This window comes from Neodiprion lecontei, chromosome 1 (assembly GCF_021901455.1).
Source record: "Neodiprion lecontei isolate iyNeoLeco1 chromosome 1, iyNeoLeco1.1, whole genome shotgun sequence".
In the NCBI taxonomy this organism is placed as follows: domain Eukaryota; kingdom Metazoa; phylum Arthropoda; class Insecta; order Hymenoptera; family Diprionidae; genus Neodiprion; species Neodiprion lecontei.
In genome coordinates this window covers 32975167-32998653 of record NC_060260.1, presented here as the reverse complement: position 1 = coordinate 32998653, position 23487 = coordinate 32975167, and the positions used below count along the sequence as shown (strand labels likewise).

The following is a 23487-nucleotide window of genomic DNA, read 5'->3' as shown; positions in this document are numbered from 1 at the left end:
TCCGCGTAAAAACTCTCGAGTCATTGTATTTACCCTTCCGGTTTTCGGCCGTGCAATTGCAAACTTCTGACTTCAAAATACGCCATTATACGGGATGAACAAAAGCTCCGCATAATGGGGGTTGCGACGGAAGTAAACGACGGCGCAAACGAGCCACGCGACTCACTTTTCTCCCGACGCGTAAAGTAATATTTGACAATTTCGCAACACGTTGCGATTTTTCTAGCGCGAAAAATGAAACGACTCCGGATAAAGTTCGGAAGTAAGTTCCCGAGTTCCGTGACGTCGCTTGGATATCGCAGCAGCTTCTGTTGGGTACGGTAAAGAGGAAACAGAATATGAAAATTCAAAAGTTGAGGCCAATCCTGTATTTCCCCAACTTTTAAGCTTTCTTCCGTTTATTTATAGTACTCGGTTTAATTAACTCTTGTTATACGCTGGCTTGCTGGTGGGTTGGTACACAAGAATAAAAATTTAAATCAAAACCTTGCAAATATAAGCAGAACAGGGCTCAACGTCATTGTGTATAACGTGTAGAATGGAATAAAGAAAAACCTCGCTTGTTCCATTTCCGGAATTTAAGTCTCGAGGCTTATACGTGCATATATACATACATACTAAATTCAGCGTGTCACACCTACGTGATCCTCGAGTTTTAACGTCAGCCCATAACCATCGGCTGTAACAAATCCGTAACGACATTTATTGCCAGTTGAGGACATGAATCGCGAGAGCACGGAGAGCTATCAACACTAATCAATGCTTGACGTGGCTGGGATGCTGAAACGTTGTCAAGGTGAGCTGAATTCTTAGGATCCGTTGTTCGGAAAGATGGCTAATTGAGAAATTCAATATCCGGTGATGTTTTTACAGGGAGTATTTACCAAACATCGTTTTCCATCGAAAATTAGACCGACGCTTTGCTACGATACGCGGTGTGTTCAATGTAATTATATCCCCAAAGGCATTGGAATCGAAGCTTAAAATTTCACTGCTTACATAAAAAACGTACGGGGGCTGGACGGCAACAGAAAATTAAAATAAAACGTTTTGTGGAGTTGATGTTCGCCTGTAACAACAATTTGGCCGACGAGTCAGCTCAATCAGCTCGCAGCGTTGACCGTCTAGAATCCAGCGGTATACCTTGTCAGGCTATGAGCAATGAATTTACACAACCTAGGTTGGGGGAGGAGACCATGGAAAGAGATTGGCCGAAAAACGACTCGGGAAACGTGTTTACGCAACGATTGTTTCGAACTTGTCTCGTCTCGGGTGAAAAACTATCGGTGAGTTTTTTTTTATCTCCGAAGTCCGTAGCTGGTTCATCGCCAGAATTGCCACGTGGAGGCGGCCGCGAGTTATTCGCGTCGCTTCTCGCCGCCGCGCTGCAATGACTTTACGTATTCCAAGAGCGAGATCCCGTCCGCAGATGGTGGATTCGATAACGCGGGTGGGGATCAGAATCCCGAAAAACAAAAAAGTCGACTGCTCAAAACCCCGAAATTTTCGAAATATGGATTTTAAGATGCCGAATGATCAGTGTACCGGGATTTTCGGTAAATCACCCGGTAAAATAAATATTTTGCCGAAAGTTCATTTAACCGAACGCTCTTTTATTCGAAGAAGTATTTTCAGAACAGTCAACATTCCGAATGAACAAAGCACAAAATTTGAAGGTACGGAAAAATGAAAGTTCTGAAATTAAAAATTGAGAGCGGCTTATACTTCCTACAGAGAGAAAACCAAGAAAAATATTTGTTGAAAATCAATGTTCAGAAGGAGGAAAATTTCTATTCGCAAAATGTAGAAGGACCGGAATTCCGAAAGAATGAGATATAGAAAAGCCGAAATATCGAATCTCCTGGAAATTTGTATTTCGTCCATTCTGTCTTACAATCAGTGGGTTTCGGGATTCTGACCGTTCGAGTCTTTGGTCAATATACACGGTTAGAAACAAAATGTCCCAACAGGCCCACTAAAATATTTGGTTCGATTTAACCATTTTTTGATCTATTACTAAGTGAAAAAAAGGAAAACTCAGAAATTAAATGTAGATATGATGACTTAAATGTTAAAATTACAAAAATTTGTGTCATATTTACTAACAGAAGTATGACTAATAACACAAATATGTAGTGAACCTTCTGGGTTATTATGTTTAGCTAAATTTTTCTAACAGTGTAGTTATTGGTAAATTCGACTTCGTAAATTTTCGTAAATGGCACCAGCCTGACATTTGAAACGTAATTTTTTGGACTGTTCGACATTTTCGCAATTCAATATTTTACTTTTCGTATTCTTCCCCACTCTCAAAAAAGAGCAAAAAAAAAAAAAAAATTTCGGTATAAATTTATTTATGCATTTTCGCTTTCTCAATATCTATTTTCCGCAAGACAACTTTTCGTATTTACGGTCCATCTACGTTTTCAACTGTCGGTAATTAGACTTTCGGGATTTCGTATCGCTGAATTTTTGGTCCTTCGCATTCTCGTACCCTAATTGATAACGCGATGGAAAACATCAGCGAAGGCTTCACCGAGGTAACAACGCGTCGTTACGCAGAACCTCCACTCTGAATGCAGACAAAAAGGAAATGGAATCGAAGTGGCGCCAACTGGATTCTACCATCTGGTTCCGAGTACTCGTCCTATACCTACATGCCTAGGTATATCCAGCCCTATTCTATCCCGTTTCTTGCTGCACCGAAGCCTGCGGGAGCATCGAGAACCCAGCCGATCCAGTTTCTAGATCAAAGTGGTTAGATTTACAACCTGGTGAGCTATGAGTAAGGGCGAGAGAATCGAAGAGGGTAAATGGTTCTAATTACGTGAACTCGAACTTCAGACAGGCCCAAGGGAGTTGGAACGAGTTAGGGAATTGAGAAAAAGCAAAATGAAGCACGTATGGTGGGTGGAATTCGAAATGAATACCGGATTGTTTACAGTAACGTGATTGGCGGTACAATTTTTGGGCGTAGTGTCTATATTATGTATGTATGTGTACAATGTACATATACTCTTCAGAGCGAAAGTTGGGGAAATTTAACGGAATTGAAATGGCGAGTTGATTAACAGGTAAAACCTGTATTATATCCACCGCAGGGAGGAAAATTTCAATTCTCGATATATTTTGGAGAGAAAATTTTCTCCTCTTGAGGTTTGAGTGGTAAATTATTACACGCGTGTCGATCAAGATCAGATATTCGCGATACCAGCTGGCGAAAAGGTGAAATTATTCCCAACGGAGGAGGAAATTAATTTAACATTTCGATTAACGATGCGATTTCATTTTCCATTTGATTAAGTATACAATTAAAAATGTTGAAAATTTTACCAGCGAATCATGCCGTGAAATCATTCTACTTCCTAATCTCGTTTTTACTTTTGTTTCAATCTCGGTCTTTTATCTCCGTACTTTTTCCTCTACCATTGATTTCATCGTTATCGATGAAACCAGCGACAAACCTATTTTCACGCGTTTCGATAACCAGACGGCTATAACACGTGGCGAAAAAAATAGCAGGGATCAGCCGATGTAAAGTACAAGGAATAAGAGTCAAATGAAATTGCATTATCGAGCAAAAGTAACGAAGGATTAACACTCCTGGGGGGTGTTTTTAAACTTTCTGAGTGGCACTCAAAATCGTTGTAGGATAACGCTAATCGCTTGAAACTTTACTGGGGCTTTTAAAATATTCACCGTCAAATATTCCTCGAGACATCGACGATTCCGAGCAACGAGTTGTACATTTTTTATATCTTATTCACCGTTCGGCTTTCGATAGAGTCATATCGCTGATTGCGATTATTTCTTACACAGAAAAAAATTCCAGTCAGTTTAGCAAAATAGTTTCTGTAGCAGCGTTGTTTTTTTTTTTTTTTACTTTAACCAAAAATGTATGTTTGAATTATTAAACATTTTTTTATTCCTCATTCGCATAGTTTTCGTGAAAAATGTTATTCGGTTGACGCGATTCGTTGGCTCAGCAAAATATCTTTGTCACTTGATAAATTTTTTTCTTTGCCTTTCCTGCGATTATAGATTAAATGCTATCCATTGAATATCATTGTTAATATAGTCAAAGGTTTCAAACGCACGTCATTATCCACATCGGATGATAAGAAAGGCAATGTGAACAAAATAGTGCGAGAAAAACTTATCAATTCTGCGCTGCAGTATCCATATTACAGATAATCATAATGATTGACAATATAAATACAAAAGCGTGGCTTCATCCTCCACAAGATACTTTGACGCAGTGGTTAAAGTTTCTGCAGGCTTGTGATGCGTACAATCTTGGTTCAAGCTAGATTCAAAAGTTCTGCGCGGAAGTATAAAAAACAAACAATCATTCCGTACAACGTAGAAGCAAACAAACCAAGATAAACGAAACGTTTTTTTTTTTTTTTTGTTCTCAATCTATCGAAAATTCAACTTTGCCCGGAGATTGATAGACAAAAAAATATTCAACAAACCGTGATTATTGTTTGAACAGCCCAAGGACGGGATGAAAATTCGTGATAACGGTACATTAGGTTTGACTCGAAACTGAGCAAACCAAGTCGCGTGACACGCAGTGACTTATTTATTAGAAAAACTTGACATAGCGTCACGAGATAAGCGACAATTATATCGAAATTTATTGCTAAGCGCTGTACGTAGTAATAATCCTCAAGCCTATTATTAATTATTGACAGAACCGACTCGTTATTCTCGACACTTTGTACTCGTTCCATTTCACCCCAAAATCGTAGCGAACTCCGATTGTTCTGGGTCGAAGACTTCCCAAGAACTTTCAAACTCCGCCAAGATCAAGAACAACTGTCTTTGTTTCTTCGAGGTAAATTTTCATATTTCGGCACTGACGCCGGTTTTTACGTATCTGAATTCAAAGAAAAATACGATTGCATTCTATCCTTTTTCCTTTGATTCTTTTTGAATTTATTCAGCATTATATTTGTAACACTAAATTCTGTTTGAAAAATATGTTTTTTTGTTCAATAAATGGTTCTAGTTCTGAGGAGACCCTCCTCCCCTTCTCTGCCATTAGGATCGAAACGTCAAACGAGGTTTAGTTTTTCGTCCTTTTGACCCGATGACACAGAGACACGGAGAAAAAATTTCCACGTACATTCTACGAGGTCGAGAAAAATCCCCATTCAAATTAAGAACAATTACCGCACACCCATCCACCCGCACACACGTGAAGAAAACGTTTTTATATTCCGCTGCTCGTTTCTTTCGGAAACTAAACTTCTTAGCGTCGACACAGGCTACGGATTCTAAGACCCCAATAATCGCAATGGAAACGAACGCGTCCATCCACAACTAAGTACCTACTGAAAATTTTGAAAGATTCCGAAGTTGAATAATCGTCAAGGAAGTCGAAAGGTAAGCGCCGATACCGGATGAACGTCGACGAGAAAGAGTCAAATGCGATAAATTTAGTATTCCCAAAGCACGGATCAGACGAAAAACGTGGATCGTTATGTTTTTCCTCTCGTCGGTTGGTCAGACTCACCGAAATCGACGGGACCGGCTCCTTCCTTCGCGTCTCTTTCAAGTTTCGTCAAAGCTGAATCCGCGTCGGAGGCGCACCGCGAGGCTACTGACAGCGACTCCACACGCAAGAGCGTCCGGCACACCCCCGCCTCCCACTTCTTCGCCCCAGCGGCAACCCCCGATTGGAAACCACCGTCATCGTGACACCGGGTGGATAAAATTCATCCCGAAATCGGGAACGTCGTGGTAGCTGCAGTCGCGAGAAAGGGACGACGGATTTCTCACATTTATCACGAATCGTTACAGACGATGGGAAAACTTATCCTCGACTTTGGGAGTCGCTTGTCATTTTGAACAATTGTACGCGATTCGGACATTTTTTTTCTACTTCTTTTACAGCTGTTGAGGACAAACGCGTCAAGGATTTTTCCGCCCATTCGCATTTGGAGGCGCCACGCGTGACGAAAAAACGACAAACCCGCGCACCGCTCGTTAGGGTAATTGCGTTTTAACGCAAAATTTTCTAACGAACGTCTTCGAACTTGCGCGAAGCGATGCGTCCGAAATTTCGATCTGAAATACACGAACGTGCAGCGCGGTTCGATCTCGCTTCTGTTACCCAATTACATCGCGAACCCTCTCTCCGAAGTGTTTCGACACGTATCGGCGGAGGCTTCTCTCCAAATGTCAAGACGCTACGAGCTTCCGGTATTGGTATGCATCGATGTTCCGCCGCCTATTCAAATGAGCCTTATCGAAGAGGGTGTATAACGTGTATTATAGAGAGAGAGAGAGAGGAAATTTGTATGGGTGTTCATGCGGGGCACAGAGGAGCGACACGGCTTGATTGATCATTATTCTGGTCTAATTGCTAGAATCTGTCAAGGATCCCTTCCACAATTAGTTGCGCGCAAGTAGGCTGTTCAAATCGCAATAAACTTGACGTAAGACGAGTGTTGGCTCATTTATTTTCCGGAGACAGATCGAAATTTGGTATAAAGTCAGAGGCGAGGGGTGAAACGGGGGGAAAATATATAATCCAACTCGATTAATTAACCCGCTATAAGTTTCATTTTCGCCTTTAATAATCTCATTTCTTCAAAGGCGAGTCTTGGTTAACGGCGTTTTGTGACGCTAAGCAGAGCTGAAAGAAAATGCAGATCTTGGGGAGCAAAAGCACCGCAAAAAGTAATCAAAAGTTTCTACCCCTTCAAGAACCGGTGCTAATTTGTTTTGTCGAGAAACCTGGAGCGTTATCTTTTAGCATAAGATATTGCAGTTCAGTCGCGGCATAACTTGACACGCATAAAATGAAAATTGTTGCTGTGCAAAATATATATACATACGTACGTAATATACATTTTTACCCGAGGGAAGAAAGCGCCCGGCAACCGTTACGAAATTTCCGCATGTATTATTCATCCAAATTCCAATACGTGGAATTTCGCAAATCAAAACTGCGGAGTAGAGATGCTTCCCCATTGGTACAAAAAATCACATCCCTTTCACACCACATATCGCATATCTGCCTCGTTAACCGAGCTGCGACTGACAATGAGGTTGAAACATTCAAGAACACGAGAAACAATGGCCAAGCCGTTTGCTCGACCCTATCTTTCCCCACCGAGATTAGCTTTAATGGAAGTTTGAAAGTAAAGAAAATAAAAAAAATAAAAATAACGGCACTAGAAAAGTGACGTCCGCTTATCCGCTCAGACAATATTGAACCTGCACTTCTTTACTTGTTATTTTATTTCAGCTACTGCAATATGTCGTAGAGCTTAATAGGATCTTTCTCACGCTGATCACCGCGTCGCGTTTTTCTAACCAAGTTTCGCATTTGCAATATCCTTGAAACAGCTGGTAAAAAAAAAAAAAAAAAAAAAAAACGCTGTATATTGATGGCACGGAGAACAAGTTCCACTGCCATTCGATTTCCGCGGCTCACTTATTTGCTGTTGGGGGTTGAAAATATATTCAACGATATGCGGATTGGTGCTTCATCGCGAGAGGAACGATCCCAAAAGAACGGAAAGGAAGTCGAGAACGTCGCCGAAAGGCTTCGACAGCAACAGTGTCAACGACCCCTTCTCACCGAAATCCCTTGTCTATAAAGATGAAAATTTCTCAATTTTCTCGCGGTCCTTTTGGCTGCGAAACAGGACGAAACCCGCTTTCGGACAAGAAATTGAATCCCTCAAAGCGCCCGGCCCTCTTAAGTTAACAAGTGGTTTCTCGAAAGGCAATTTTAAAAGTCACGACTCGAGTATAAATAAAGGCCAAACGGAGACAGGGGTGAAAATTTTGAGCCGTAATAAATACCCGTATTTAATATTCAACCCGCGAGATTTTTCAATGAAATTAATAACGAATCCTTGGCAAACAGCACGATAAATTCGCGTGAAATTACCCGTAAAAACAAACTGCCAAACCATCAGACTCGTTCTCATTATTCACATTTTCAGTTCTCGTAAATATTTTACCCGCCAATGTAGTCGCAAAACTTACAAACGCTTTCTGAACATGCGGTTGAAAATAATTCAAGACCATTTTGAACAGCTAACCAATTATGTTCCAATGATCATAGATAAATTCACCGCTCATTGGTCTCTGCCCGAAAGAAGCGTGCTAAGAATATAATGCTCGAGGGTGTGGTGGTCATTCTTTTTATTTTATACCCGTATCTCTGTGATGTATCTCTGCTTTTAGGATTAATCGTAAACGATCGCCACGCGAAAGATAGAAGGAATCCATTCCTGCTGTTCCGGAGTAGTTGAGTGCCTTTTTGCAGAAAGCATGATATCATTTGTCATTAATTTACATTATCATTCAAGTGTTTCTCTTCTCCTCGGTTCATCCTATCGGCCAATTTTCGTGTGGGATTCCCTTCGCCATACGCGTGTGGAAGTCAATCTATTCGGCGTTAAAACCTACGCGAAAATAAGTTTCCGTTGGGGCTGCACAATGATCCGGAAGTCCGGAAAACGGCCAGTGCCCGGTACGTTTGTTTGGGTGTAATACACGCCGGCAGACTTGGCGGTAAAATATAAATAAATGTTTCGCACGTAATCGTAAAAACTTGAAAAGTACCTTTAAACGAGTTGTGTCGACGCCACTAAAATGATTTACGACGCCTGTCGGTCTTCCGCTCTTTTCCTAAAAATATTTAACGGGATAGTTTTTTTTTTTTTTTAAATCTCGTTCAACTTTTCCCGCGTCTTAAGCTATACATCGTAAAAGTCTGCAAACAGGATCGCCTTTCGGAGAACTGTTTCAATTTGTATACTGTGAAATAAATTTTTAGAGAAATACTCTGCTCTTGATAGACGGTTATTATTATTCTCCCAAAAATTATATCATCCGACTTTCTGTCGCATTGTTAATAAAATTTGCAAATACGACGAATGTCTCAATTCGCGACTATTTTGCGCCTTGAAATAAGCTTTCGTCCTTCCCGTCGTTTGTCAGCCTCGGGCTGGTTTCGCGCTTGAGTTTTCATCCTGGTGTTACAAGAGTAATAAAGCATAGCAGCTCTTCGTTACAAGGTTACCTGGAGTCTAGATTAGAGTGGCCTGCTGCTTGAATTTTTTTTTTTTTTTTCTTCCACCCGTCAGCGTAAACTCTAAGAAACATTTGTATTGTAATGCGCAAGACAAATAAGCTTACATTTAATCGTCGTATATATTTGCGTAGCCGGTATACAGCCGCAGAACTCATTCGATCCGAATAATAAACAGCTGACAGTTTGTCGCGGTGAGAAATTTCTTGGTGATATCGCGAGTTTCGTTTTCGCTTAATCTACCCTTCGCCAAAAAATATTTTCGCTGCCACTCAAGTCCGCCAGCCTTCGAGACAATCGCCAACTTTTGAACATACCGCTCATCGCCAGAATCTGATTCCCAGTTTTCGCTGCTCCTGTCCGATGGATAAGCTTTTTTGCCCAAAAAATTTTCCAGACTTTCGTGCATTTCATAAGCACCGGGTCGTCGATTGTTTGAAAATTTTTGACATCTGGCAGGCCGGTGAAGCCGGTCAACATCTGGCCGACAGCTTTCTCGCTCGTTGAGATAGATGGCCGGGGCTAAACGCTTGTAACGTTTACATACGTAAACTACTCACCGTGTTAGTCATGAGCAAACACGAGCTTATCGTTGCCAGTCAATTTCGGGTCGCCAGTACAACGGAAAATTTAATAAGCTCTGCATTTTGAGCCCTTCCGAAATTATCTGACGCTCCTATTATCCGGGTAAAAGTTTCGTATCATCCCAAATTGGGCGAATCCAATTAGCTGGATAAACGAGCGGAAGGAAAAAAAATTAACAAAAATTAAATATTTCTTTGATAACTTCGGTTCTTTTTTTTTTTTTTGTTTTATCAGATCAATTTCATCGTTCTTTTTATCTCAGCCGCACGCCGCTCTGCCGGCTGAAATATGATTTGTCGCCGATTTTCATTTCGTAAAAATATACCGTCAGTGTGATTCGGAATAAGTTTTCTGGAATTCTGAAGTTATTTCAATTGAAGATAAATTTTGTCACGTACTTGCGCTGCGATCATTTACCCTGGCCGTTTTATTACCTTCTCAGCTTTTTCGCTTTAGCTTTAATTTGGCAACTTCACTCAGCCAGCAGCCTCGGAAATTGCGCGAGAACAAATTCCCCTAGAATATTGAGAGAGTGTTCCGTTTAACCTTGACATTCGGCAACTTTGCGAATACTTAATGCTAAGGATATCCGGGAGAAAGCTGAAATTTCTCTCTACGTTCATTTCTGATTATCAAATACAAACGCGACAATGGCTCGTGCAACCTTATCGGTAATTCAAGAGGGTGCGTCTCGATTCAAAATCCTCGAAACAGCGGTAGCGATCTTGTTTCACTCTAATTGAATCCCGTTGATAATAACATTTTACGATATACCCACGCCGATCGGGTTCACGTGGAACGGCCGAAAGTTTTTTTTATATCTCGTTGTTTTGCGGAATGTGAATAGTCGTAATTTTCTTTCTTATCGAGGAAGTCGTAAAACTTACTTAACACGAATGACCGAATTCGAAACGCCACGATGCAATTTTCTACGAAACAGAACCGCGTAGAAATTATCTCTTATCGTTCTCGGATAAATGAGAATATTATTCATTCCCATCAAGGAAAGGTGATCTACCCTATGTATGTATCCAGGAAGGAATTTATTGATCCGATTGATCCCAAGAAACGTAGTTACACACGAGCACGGAGAGACAAGGAAAGAAATTATAAATAAATATACCGTTTGAAGTGTACAGAGAGCCGTCAAGACGGTTCGATAAATTGCAAGGACAGGGAAATACGAAATTAAAACCCAACTTTAATTGCAAAAGTAGGTAACGAAGATTCCCCATAGCCGCGAAAACTAGAGGATCGATTGCGTGTGAAAACCCAAGCGCCTCGCTCTGGTTATGAAATTTCAGCAATAAAATTTCCGCCTACACTCCAAGGACCCGGTGCAACGTGTCGCAGAATTTATCCGGTGCACGTTCGTGCGGTTTGCATGTTTATCGATTGCGTGTGGCGTGACGAAAGACCGTCCGTCAACCGAGGTCCTCGTCTTCTAATACGATCGTCAACGGCTTGGCTATGTTATGCAAACGCAGACTCCCCGCGTAGCTGCATTCGATTTATAACTTGCACGGGGAATGAATTGAAGACACCGTAATGCTGTTCTCTATGGCTTTACCGCGGAAACTGAATTATTTATTGTTCTTTTGCCTCGGGACTTGCTACGCCGATGGTCGAAACTTGAAAACACAGGGACGCGTGAATTTTCGATAGATATGTTGTGTATCTTGAACGAATTCCCGTGAGTGCGAAGATCGGAATTATTTATAACCAATCGCAAACAACAAGGATTTCTCGATTGTGTCGGAATATAGCTTATAGAGTTTTGGGGTATTCTGACATTCTTGTGGGTCAAATCACGACGTCAATGGCCTGACTCCGTCAGATTTTGATGTTCACTGGGTTTTATTTTTATTTTCTTTTTTTTGTCGCCCTTTCGAAATTTTTGTTCAATATTTTAGGGCTGCGTTACGTCCGGCATTTCGCCACACGTCCTTTCCATCTTCTTGGACCACGTCTTGCCTCTATTTACTTATCCACTTTTCCACTTTTCCACATTCCTCATAGTAACATTGTAGTCTCCATCCTGTTCTTCTATTTTCATTCAGCCTCACGTCACTCGCTATCGCCTTCACTCCGCTTATTCTTTTCTCCACTATTCTGGATCCCCACACCTTTCGTCCACTCGTACTCCTTGTCTCAAGAAACTTCTATTCCATCTTTCATCAAAGCCACTTCTGTTCCGACGTTCGTATTATAATCGACTTGAATTCCAAGTTCCAACTTTCACGTATTTCTAATCCACTTCGCCTAATTAAACAATCACAACTTTTCCGTCATAATAAAGCATTTATACAATGTTTTCATCGTTTATCACGACTTACGTTCTTTGATCGGCGTTTCCGATCCGCTGGATTATTCATAATCGGTGGACCCTATAAACTACGAGCAAATTGGAATCGTTAGAATTACAATGTAACGATTTATCACGGAGAAAAGATTTCGATTACTGTTAATAAACGTATACTTTGAGTAAACGTATGATTTGTCTATTAACAAATTCTTATCGATCATAATCTGGCTGAACTAAAATTTGATAATAATAACGAAACATTTATTTCGCCATGTCGAAATATACGTTTGTTAACAGTAAATAAACTTTTTTCTCAGTGTACGAGCTCGGCAAAGCTCGCCAGCTAATGAAACATTGAAGAGCTCGGAGCCAAATTTTCTCGGTGAATTTGCCTAGAATTCTGGCACACAACGGATATTACCGCAGGGATTTATTTGATGGTCGGTTATACATGTTGTACTATCCGAACAGTGCTTGCGAAGCTCCGACGTGTGAGATTTGGTTACGGGGGGAGGACGGGAGGAGCACGTCCTTCCCTTTGTGTTATTTACTTACTTTTTTGGTTTATGGTACATACGCGAGGCTTGATGCTGCCACGAAACTGTGACTTCTTCGTAAAACTCTTCTTTCGGCCTGGTGCAATATATTTTATCCTCGGCTTTACCAGTTGATTCGCACGCCAGGTCGGTCAAATATAAAAAATGGCCCGGCGTGAAAAAAGCGGACGATGGTTATATACCGTATACATATATATTTATATACATGTATACATGTACACATCCACACATCTACGTATAGATATGGTCACACGTGAATTTCTGGATGATGTATGTCGTTGGGATAAAAATAATAACGAGTCGACCACACGAGCTGGTTCATATTATAAGAAATCGGGTAACGCGCGGTTCATGATCGGCGCACGGTTCCGAAGGTGAACCGCCTGAACGACAAGCAATTATTTTCACCCCCACGACCCAACGGCACGAATCGTTTCCGAACAATTTGGGGTTACGATCGCCTAAGTCGACGCAAGGATAGCCGTACTTCTGAAAATGCTGACCATAATTCGCTTTGGAGGGTGATAAATCCAATATTTTGTCGCGTCGTAGTGTGGAATCGTCGGAAAAAAGTTACTGCAAAATCCAGGCGAACGCCGAGAAGCGGGCAGAAGGCACGTATCGAGCGCAACGCTGCTTGTTACGTTTGGATTAAGCTCGAGGTTAGAAAAAGCTCGGACATTTCAAAGTGGGTGCCTCACTTAAGACGAGAAAAGTTTCGCAGGCTTTTTAAGAAGTAAATCAAGTCGTCAACGTCGTCTACAAATGTTCTTTATTTACGAGTTCAATTTCACTCTCATGCGTTTGTGGGATGAGAGGGGGGGGGGGGGGGGGGAATTTTAAGGTAAGATCGAGCGAATGGCTGCCGTAAATCTTATCTCCCGCCACCAGACTTATCCCGTCTTCGTACGTTATGACCTGAAAAACTTAATCGATCGAGTATTCAAATTTTAATCTTCTTGCAACACCCTGCGCCTTGCGTACGCCGTCATGGTTTTTAGCAGTAAAAAACCATAAGCTTCGCGCATGGAATTTCGATAGAGGAAGTGCTGATGCGGACTGCGCGAAAAAAAGTCGGAACGAAAAGAGGGCCTTCTCAAAATTGATATTTATGGTGCTATTCATGATTGATCAGTGCGATCCGTTATTCGAAACGATTGTCGAAGTGCACGTCGGGAAATCGGCCCGAATTTGTCGTTGTAACGAAACAAAGTGCACATTGTACGCACGAAAAGCTGCGTCTGTGTACATCTCGTGATATTCGAACAGTGTTATCACGACTCGTGATACCGCAAAATACGCATGAGAAAAATTCCTGGTATAATCAAATTTACAGTGAACAGAAACAGCAATAGGCATTTGAATCTAACAATTGTTTTACCGTGAGGTTTAGCTTTACCGGAAGAGAAAATAAAAGCGGAAAGTGTGCAATTTGACACTGGGTAATAGATGCGTTTATGGGGGCAAGGGATGGTAAGCTCAGTAAATTAAACCAGAATTACCATCTGGCGGTTGATCGTTGAGCCTGCAAATTAACGTCACTCGCAAGCTCAAATTCTGTGGGTGCTTTTCCACGTGCCGTCGGCAACGAATGTTAGAAAAGCTCCGCGCATCGCGGTCGGTAACGTCATTGAGCTTTTCAATTTCCATCATCGCGAACTATTTTATCGTCAGCTTTCTGATCGTCGAACGTTCCCATCGGAGGGCTATTATTATCTACATTTTGTAACATCAGACGATGAAAGTTTCGGTCCAGCATGTTCATAAAACAACAATAAATTGCAAATTATTCCTTCATTCGCATTTGAAAAAATGGGATTTCACTTATTTCACTATTTTCATTACTATCGCCCGGTTACAAAAACTAACTGGAGAATAATTGAAAGTAACTGACAATTCGATAGGTTTTTCCGAAGCCCGATTTATCAACTCATGGTGGAGGGTGTTATTTTAATACGTTTTCTTTTCCCCCGTCTTACAAGCGAGAACCTGAATGTTGTATGATATCTTAACGCTGGTCTTATCTTATTGTTGTATAAATGAATTGCTGTTGGCCTGCAGCCACGTTACGCGATATCTGAAAGGTTTAATAATGCTTCGATCAATGGAATTTCTGGCTCGTTTCAACCGGCGCACGAACTCGACGAAGAAGCGAAATATTCCGAAAGTAATACCAGTTTTTCAGGAATTGACGGAACGCTACGAGTGGGACCAGGTTCTCAGATTCGTCGCACTTTTTCACCTACCGTCGCTTCGTTGCTTTTATCTGCAATTCTACCTCCTGGAAATTCGAGATAATGAGGACTTACTCGTCAGGCGTCGTACGCTCGCTGTTCGTGTATCGTTCGATAAATTGAAAGCAAAATTGCTTCACCAGGAGTTAGACGCGGTGCGATGTAACATTTTTACTCACTATCAAATAACGTACTTCACGAAAGCTGATAGCAGATTAGCGAGCAAATCGTGACGTCAAGTCTTCCCGCTAATTCAACGCTCCTCCGAACTACCTTCGATAATATCTGACGGGAAACTACGAAGACTTCAGTTCAGATCACTGGTTCTATTTTTCTTCTATTAACCCTTCCGTCTCGCTGCTTAACTGTAAGGATAAGAAACTCGCAAACTGAATTCAGGGAAATTTCACCGTTATCACTTTGGGTCGGAAGCTCTTCGCTGATTCCCATTTCCGGCAACACTGGAATTTCTCCGCGCTTAAGCTGCTCGACCGGAAGTTGCACAGATTTTTCTTGGCTTTTCGAATCGTCGGGGTTTTCAAAATATAACCCAATCAGTCGCGGGAACTTTCAATGGAATTTGGTTACCGTTGGGTCGAATTTGACTAATTCTGAATATCGTTGTATTCGGCGAAAAATGTGCTGGAAACACGGAATCGTTATTTCTTTTAATGAAACACGATTCTCTCTTCTTTTCCAAACTTTTTCTATCTACCGAAAGATTGATCCAGGTATGCGAACCTCGATCATTCAGGGTTGATTTAACAGAGAAAATCGGGTCGGCACCTTACCGAGGTCTCGTTATCGACCTCGGCTGGATACGTCCAATTATCGTTGGGTAATTATTACCGCCAATTAGTGATCGATTTGGACCAAAACTCAGCGTCTGAGCCTAACTCGCTTATCGCCGAGTAACTATTCCGTCGTCACTCAACCTCAAATATATCACCGGGGCGATTCCTATGTTTATAAGCAGGTTGTCTCCCAGCATCCGAATCCGAGGAAGTCGCGGTAACGGAGTATAAAAAGGTAGCTGTAATAACCCGCCACCCTGAAGGAGTTTCAGGTTATTACGAATTTCAGTTTCAAAAGTTTCCGTAACCGGGTTGAGGATTAATTATCTGCTTTCCCATTAAATGAGTTCGGAATGAAGAGTAATGATTGCGATTGTGAGGCATCCAGCGGATCCGCAATAACGATTCCCCCAATAGTAATTTGTGTCAAGGCTTTGGGTCTGATGCGGGTAAAACACGGTTAGTGCCGGTGTCCGACCCGGGGGATTAAATCAACATTGAACAATCACAATAATTTTACTCCGACGATGCTTATCGGAATTAGAAGAGAATCATCGCGCGTGCATCGTCGGGTTATTCTAATCACTCGCAGAGCTGCTCTCTAGGTGCGTGAACGTCACGGACGTCTGGCGATAAAGTAAATTATCGATTCTTGAAACCCGTTAACACGCCTCGGTCTATCGGTACACCGGTTTGATATTTACAAAGCTCTTGGAGGTCTGTTGTTTCCTCCACCGAGCAGAGGAACCGCCTAACAATATGCAAACATTGTATGTAATCCACGTCTCTCTCCGTTTCAATGACCCTTGGTCATTCGGTCAACGTTGCATCGTTTCTCCCCTCTTTCGTCGTTCGTTGTTCCAGAGTTATTTCACCTGCTTTTTTAAGGTCGTTTCAAACACCTTCTCGACGTTGATTCATCGTTAGTTCGTAATTGCTATACGTATAGTTTGGATATTAATTCAGCTGTTGTCAGGGAGACTCGGGGGAAACTAAAACTATTTTTAAAAAATATTTGAGTCGGATTATTCGTTTTACAATGACAAGTTTTACCATCGATACATCAAAGTAAAATATGAATGTGATCGGAATATCACGCTAATCCGCAAAGAAAACTCTGAGATATTCTTGGGATCCTGAGGTGAGGGTGAGCTTTTTATCGTTTCAAAGAATTCTTAGACTCGGTATACAAGAAATTCAAATCCGATCAAAGATGTGAAAAATCTTAGTTTCACCAGGGGTCTTCTTTGAACGGAGAATTTCAGCCGCTTGCCGTACGGATCAAAAGCTGTTGAACTTTCCATTATTTGCAACACGGAAGCAAGTAGATTTTCACACAACAGAGAGTTGTTACGGTTATCTGCGGTCGAGTTTCCTCGATGAGGATACGTGTTGATGTGCAATTGTTCGATGTTTCATTTTTATTTTAAATAAAATTGAAACCCAAATTCATAATTAAATTCCACGCCATTTAACAAATTTCGGTTATCAAAGCGAACTGAGCGTTGCCCGCTCGATTCCGACTATAGAAGCCGATTCCCAGAGCAATTAATGCAAATTGAAACGCTCAAAAGACCCCAGGCGAGAGAAAGAGGTACTTATTTTCACTCAATCTTGGCGACGATTTTCACCGCATTTCAATTCGTCCGACACAATTTATTCGCTAATTATAATTATACGATTCGGAAATGAAATAATCAACCGAATCGGTATCGCTAATTTAGTGTTATTGGATTCATGCATAAGGCTGTGAATATATGTAAATCAGGGTTATCCTTAATTTCAGTTTGGAGAAATTTTCGCCGTGACGCCTCCAAAGCCTGTATCGAATCGTTGAAAAATAACACGTCCGAATTTTCAACCACCTACATCGATGGAAAACCAAGCACCCGCACCAAGGTCGATTTCATCCATTCCGGGTCGATTCTCAGGTAAGAGAAAAAAAAGAAATGATAAATATGTCAATAATAAAAAAGGACCATTCGCACATGCATATTCGATAAACCAACTATCGATGCTCCAGAGTTGGAAATTTCTTAAAATAAGTCGAGACATTCGAGTGTACGAATATGCGCGACATGATTATTGTGAAAAAATGTGATTTTCGTGAGAAAAGTGCCCCTTTCAGATTCTCGGCGACAGCCGAATAACGTCGTTACGATACATCAGCTCTCTTCGCATTGCTTATACCTCGGGTTGTAAAACGTCTTTCATATCTCTCTCTCCCTTTTCTTTCTGGTCGACAGAACGAACACCGTTGTGTAATTCATAATTTCGCCAAAATTTATCCCCATAATAATCCCAAGGGCCCGATTCAGTTGGGACATACATTAGGCGTCTGCACCCTCGCATTCCCTCGACATTTCCCGTCACCGTCACTGTTTCGAGGACCGAATGTAGCTCCTTTGGGAATTCGCCAATCTCTCTTAACTCTCTACCTCTCTATGCCACACGTCATGTTCATGTTCCCACTTTCGCGTCAGCGTGTGACCTGTGCTTTTAACTTTTAGCTACAGATCTCGTACATTTAATTCTCCCGGAAATTCCTCGTGGATCGAGTCCGTGTCACTGCATAGGGTTGATTGTATTCGAAAAAAAAAGAAGTTTGACATCTTCCCCGTGTTCTTTGAATAAGAAAACTCGGAGTTACAAGAGCCAATTTTAAAAATTTTATTTAGTTGTAAGACATATTCTTTTGCGAGGATTCTTTTGTTGGGGAGATGTTGTTTAAATGAGATTCACGGTGTTTATAATTAAGATGTTCGTTGCTTTTTATATACGACGTTCCTACACTTGGAATAACATGACAGAACTGATATGGCAATACTGTACGTAAGCAGTAGTATAGGAATATTACATGTATACATATATTCAAACAGATGTTAGATTCTTGCTCCGAAAACTCTGCAGAGCTCTTTGCGCGGCAAACTGAGAGCAGGACGTTTATTCCGCGCACGTTTTTGCTATACATTGCGTATTTCATGTCACCGGGCGTGCGAACCTAGTTCAGACATCCAAGTGCTTGCTCTTTTTTGCCGAGGATGATGTGGAAGCGAAAAGTGGTAGAGATCGAGAGCGAAACGAAAGCGCTGAGAAAATGGATAACGGAAAGACTGATATATACACACACACACACACACACACACGCACACACATTATTACATATATATATGAGAGTAAAAAAAGGCGAAGTTTAGTTTTAGCGCTCACTCCTCGGTAAGCCGGAACAATGCGAAGATGCCTCGTGTTTCCGGTCGACGGTGCGAAGTTGTATACTCGTACGTTTCTCCCCGATGAAAGAATGAAGACGATTTCTCCAAGCGATGTTGGATAAAGCAAGATAAACCAGGCCAGAAAAGCGTTGCAATAACGTCACATTTTCGGCGTCTTCTTGCGGAAGGCACTCTCTTGAACATTTTGACACGAGATAGAATTTATTCACCTCTGCAAGGAGTTTGATTGTATAGCCGAGCTTGATCGAAGTCTAAACACTCGAGTCGAGTGTCGTTTCAGGTAGAAACAAGTGTATTTGAGATACTGATACGCCGGCTGTGCTTACCGGTTCAGTCGTACGTCGGAACTCGCACAGAGTGCTGCCGAGTTCTCCGATATTACATACTTAGCGCGTACGCATCACTTTGAAGTTAAAGATAAGCTTAGAGCGCGTGTGATACAGTGAAAGAGATGTGATTGAAGATGTTAATATTGATAATGCATATCCGCATTTCAATTATTAGACGGTCATTGACTGTCTTACGGGCTTCGCATCAGACGCGTAAGATTCCAAAATGTAAACACACTTACAGACATTCTTACAAGTTGTGCTCGAAGAGGAAAAACACTTTCTATATTCACACATACTATCACAGCACAAGAAAACAAATTTGAACTTACTGGTGATGAGAGGAATTAACGACATCAGAGTCAGGGCGGCTAGGTGGTCTAGTGCAGTAAGGCTCCGTTAAAGCATCGCTAGATACCAGGTTCGATTCCTGGCTCCGTCGTTAATTTTTCGAATTTACCAGTTTTTCAAATTTATATCTTCAACAGTGAAAGAGAGTTACTCGAGGATTGACGAACGAGACAATAAAGGTATTGTTTCTTACAATTATCAATTTCGTTAAAAGTTGAAACACTTGTAAACTGTTCAATACCTTTAAAATTCATGCATAGATCTTTGAAGTTGATTTTTCAAGTAGTTTTTTTTTTAATTAGAGTTTACCAGAGACTTGAACGCCGGTCATTCTTTGCACCCAGAAAAAAGTATTACCGAAGCAGGGCTATTTTTATGCAGGATGCTGCCCATATCTATCAATCAGCCACAAATAATATTCTCTTTTCAAGAATATTGAGACTCAATGATAGGAAATATCATGCAAATCGTAGGCGTCAGCGTGCATAGTCAAATTTTATTTTGACCGCAAAATTTGTTCGGAATCATTCATCTAATTATGCGCGATTCAGCCATACCTTTTTCTAGACACGGATTTGAAAGGACATAGCCATATACTATTACCGCTTAGTTACGATGTGAGAAAATGGAAATGCGGCATATTTGAATGTCCGTAAAAACCAGGCTCTGCTTTGAATCTCTCGACGTGGTGCTTTCGGAAAAAGTTTAATAGAAATGACAAAAAGCAAAGAAAATTAAGTTGTTGAACGAAGTATAAAATAAAGCGAAAGTAATAAAAACAGATTAGAAAACAATCTAATAAGAGCAGATAGGCACTTGTTCTCAGACGAGGAACGTAGCCTACAGGAAAAAGAAGAGAGACGGTCGAAATTGCGGGCTGAGAGGGGCCGAGTTAATTTAACTGAAAACTGTCATTCATAATGTAATTCGGATGAGTTGTATTCTAAGAGCCTTTTATTAACATTTTTACAATCCATTACTGAGTAATTAGTTCATCGCACTTTGAAACGCGATAAAAAGTGAATAAAAGTATCCGTCGTTGAATGGAAAATCTATAAACTTTGTGGCAAATCCTACAAATCAGTTTTTTCGTGACATTGACCAATTTTTTTGTGAAGTAAAAGCAAAACGCAAGCAAGTTCCAATTATTCTCCATCAGCTAAAAGTCCCGCAGAAGAAATTTCTCAGAGTAAGTTTGAGCTCTGCTGTATCGTTGCTAAGGTTACCATGTATAATCGTGTATGTATAATATGCCTGGCAAAATTCGATTATAATGTAACTGAAATAGTGAAAGACCTTCTCTCTGACAATGAGCCAAGAGACCCAGAAATTAGAATTTTACTTTACTCCAGACTTGAAGTTTTAATTTAAAATCTGGATGAATTTATTGAAAAACGGACTTTGGATAGGAGCTTTGTATCGATTTGGGACTATAGACCCAATTTGCTTCAAGGGTTTTTGTACAGAATATCAAGAGTTACCAAAAAATTTTATCAGGAAGGCAAATCCGGAAGACTTCCGGCTGGTATAAAGAAGAACAGAGCGGAAAAATATTCGGGAAGAGATTGAAAGTCAGTTCGACTGGTATCGTTGTCGGACCAATTGAAAGCTCCTTCTCCTAAAATGAACGTTTTTCTGTATCGCGAAGATGTCCAATCAAGCCTGATCGAAACCTCCGTCAGTTCGTTACTGCTGCGTTCCCAGTTGTTATAATTGTAGACGCATTGATTGCAACGGGAAGTAGGCTGACTGTGTACGTATATAAACGTGTGCGAAATATTCTTCCGCTGTTTTTTCCTCTCTGTTTTGAAACGCCGTATATAGCCCGACGTGGGTTTTTATTAAAAAAATAGTGACAGAATCGAAGATCTAGAAAATGACTGTGACAAAAAACCAATGCTGCGGTATACTCGATTTGATCGTACGAATTTCCGGTCACAGTTATGCGCCAATATAGAGCCGCGAGGTAAAAGACGAGTTGATTGACCTGCGATAAGGTGTTTCTGGTACGTGGGTTCGATTTGTCTGTTAGGTCAGGAATTTTCAGGGCTCGCGTCCAGAGAGAACTATTTTCTTTCACTCGGGAATGCGTTACGAGGCACGCATACTTACCGCCGGGAACGCTGCGGGACTTGGGATGAAAAATTCATAAGGAAACAGGGAGCCTCGGCGACGCTTCGCCGCAATAATAATGTTCCCGTACCTGCATGGAGCGATCATGCGTTACCAGGAACGAGCCGAAACCGCGGCGAGCAAATGATTCCGATTTATTACACGGGGCCTGTCGGCACGACGCGACGACGACGACGCCTGCAGATTCGGTGCTGAGCGTTAAATCAAAATCCCATGACCTTTGGCGGGGGGATTCGCAACACAACGAAGCACTGCAAGCTCGTAAGCCGCGAGGCTATCTCGACGCTAAGCCATCCGCGATATCTCTCGCTTCTCAATCTCTTTCGAACGGTGCCGTGCGATTCTAAGAGCAGATAATCCCGGCTTTATACATTCCCGGGGGATATGTATTTATCCCCGGCAAAAGTTATTCTCTCTGCAGGGAGTTTAGACCCGCGGAATCATTTGGAGTTCGTGCTTTCTATGTTTTCAATTTTTCTCAACAAATAGAAAAACGGCGTTACGTATTTCTTTTTTTATAAAAGTCTATCTTTACACCGTCGCAGAAGATCGAGTCGAACGCCGCGTGGCGATGAGCCGGTCAAACTGATAAGATTACGATTCTATTATTAGGAAAGCTTTGCGTTCCTTCTTTCATTTGTGGAAATTGAATTTTGCCACGAAATCCCGACTACGGGGATTCTCCTTGGAGTTCGACGGAAAAAATTCGACTGGACAGCTATAATGGCTAACCGCGAGAAATGCCTTCGAAACGAACGAAATGTACGCTTCACAATGAGGTAACGCTATCATTGGACAGAGCTGAACGTTGCCGCCACAAAATTCATGGCCGCTGAGGTTTTTATTAAAATTTATATCCCAAATTTCTATGGGTACATATAGATTGCATTTAATTTAAAGTAATTCGTAATTGAAGGGTTGATAGTTCAATAAATGTGAATAATTTCGGTGTGTTACAATCTTGCTGTACAATTCGCAAGTTTAATAATTCCAAATTCTGAATTGTCTCAAATCGATAACGATTCAAAAAGCGTGTGGCTTATAATCCGGCTGTTCGTAATCACTGAATCGTCTCGCGAAGAAAGAAAGACGCCCCTTTGACAAATTCAAAGGGAAAGAAACTTTCTCCCTTTTGTTAGATTTAGTCTGGGCTGAAAATTGTCAACTGTCCGTGATCATCGTGACTTGTATTATACGCGAACTGTCAAGTCCTAAACCTTGAACAGCGCGTCGAGTAGGTACTCACAGAATCGAAGCCGAGGATGAACCAAAACCGCCTTTACGGCGGTATAAAAATAATCTTCGAATTCTCTGCAATATTAAACTTCAAACGATATTACGCAGTATCGTATATCCGTGGGGAAATGAGAGATGAAACAGCGATATCCCCGTGACTCTTTATTCACGAGTAGAAAAATTTTTCGTCAAAAAATATTTGGTTATAATCGTTGTCACTGTCAACCTGTTGAGCGATGGAAGTATGAATGGGTTAAAACGAACGAATACGAATACCATTAATCGGTGTGCATGAACGAACGGGCAGTGACTTGGCCCCTGATTGACAGACGTCAACGTGCGTCAGCTGACTTCCGATTCCCGCGACGCTTAATTTCGGCGTTTAACGCGGGTATCATCATCCATTTATAGGGGGACCCGGGCACGACGGACTCTCTCCAAAAATTGTACAAATGTTATTTTTTAATAACACTGCATCCCTTAATTCTACCTGTGTTGCATAAATCATTGATTATCTATCAATACGTATGACAAAAAAAATAAATAAATAAAAATTATTTTTCGGAGCAAATGGCCTTTATCTAAAATATTGTTTTTAAAAAATCATCGACAAAATTTAATTTTTTCTTATAAGAATGTTGCATTCTTTGACTTAACACATATCAAAGA

At 41.1% G+C, this 23487-nt stretch overlaps 2 protein-coding genes across 5 annotated transcripts in view; one reads left to right on the top strand and one right to left on the bottom strand.

Annotated features, from left to right (window-relative positions):
* LOC107226787 (neuropeptide CCHamide-2 receptor-like) overlaps positions 1-23487 on the top strand; it is a 106937-nt gene that overhangs the window by 13786 nt on the left and 69664 nt on the right. Inside the window, exon 2 of the mRNA XM_046746562.1 lies at positions 17323-17467. The gene's annotated coding sequence lies outside the window, so the exon portion shown is untranslated. The remainder of the gene's footprint in view (positions 1-17322; positions 17468-23487) is intronic.
* Positions 1-23487, bottom strand: part of LOC107226809 (neuropeptide CCHamide-1 receptor-like) — a 68973-nt gene that overhangs the window by 44211 nt on the left and 1275 nt on the right. Inside the window, exon 1 of one of the 4 annotated variants that reach the window (XM_046746516.1) lies at positions 5522-5605. The exons of the other annotated variants lie outside the window; for them this stretch is intronic. The gene's annotated coding sequence lies outside the window, so the exon portion shown is untranslated. Of the gene's footprint in view, positions 1-5521; positions 5606-23487 lie in introns of those variants that run through there. 4 annotated transcript variants of the gene reach the window in all.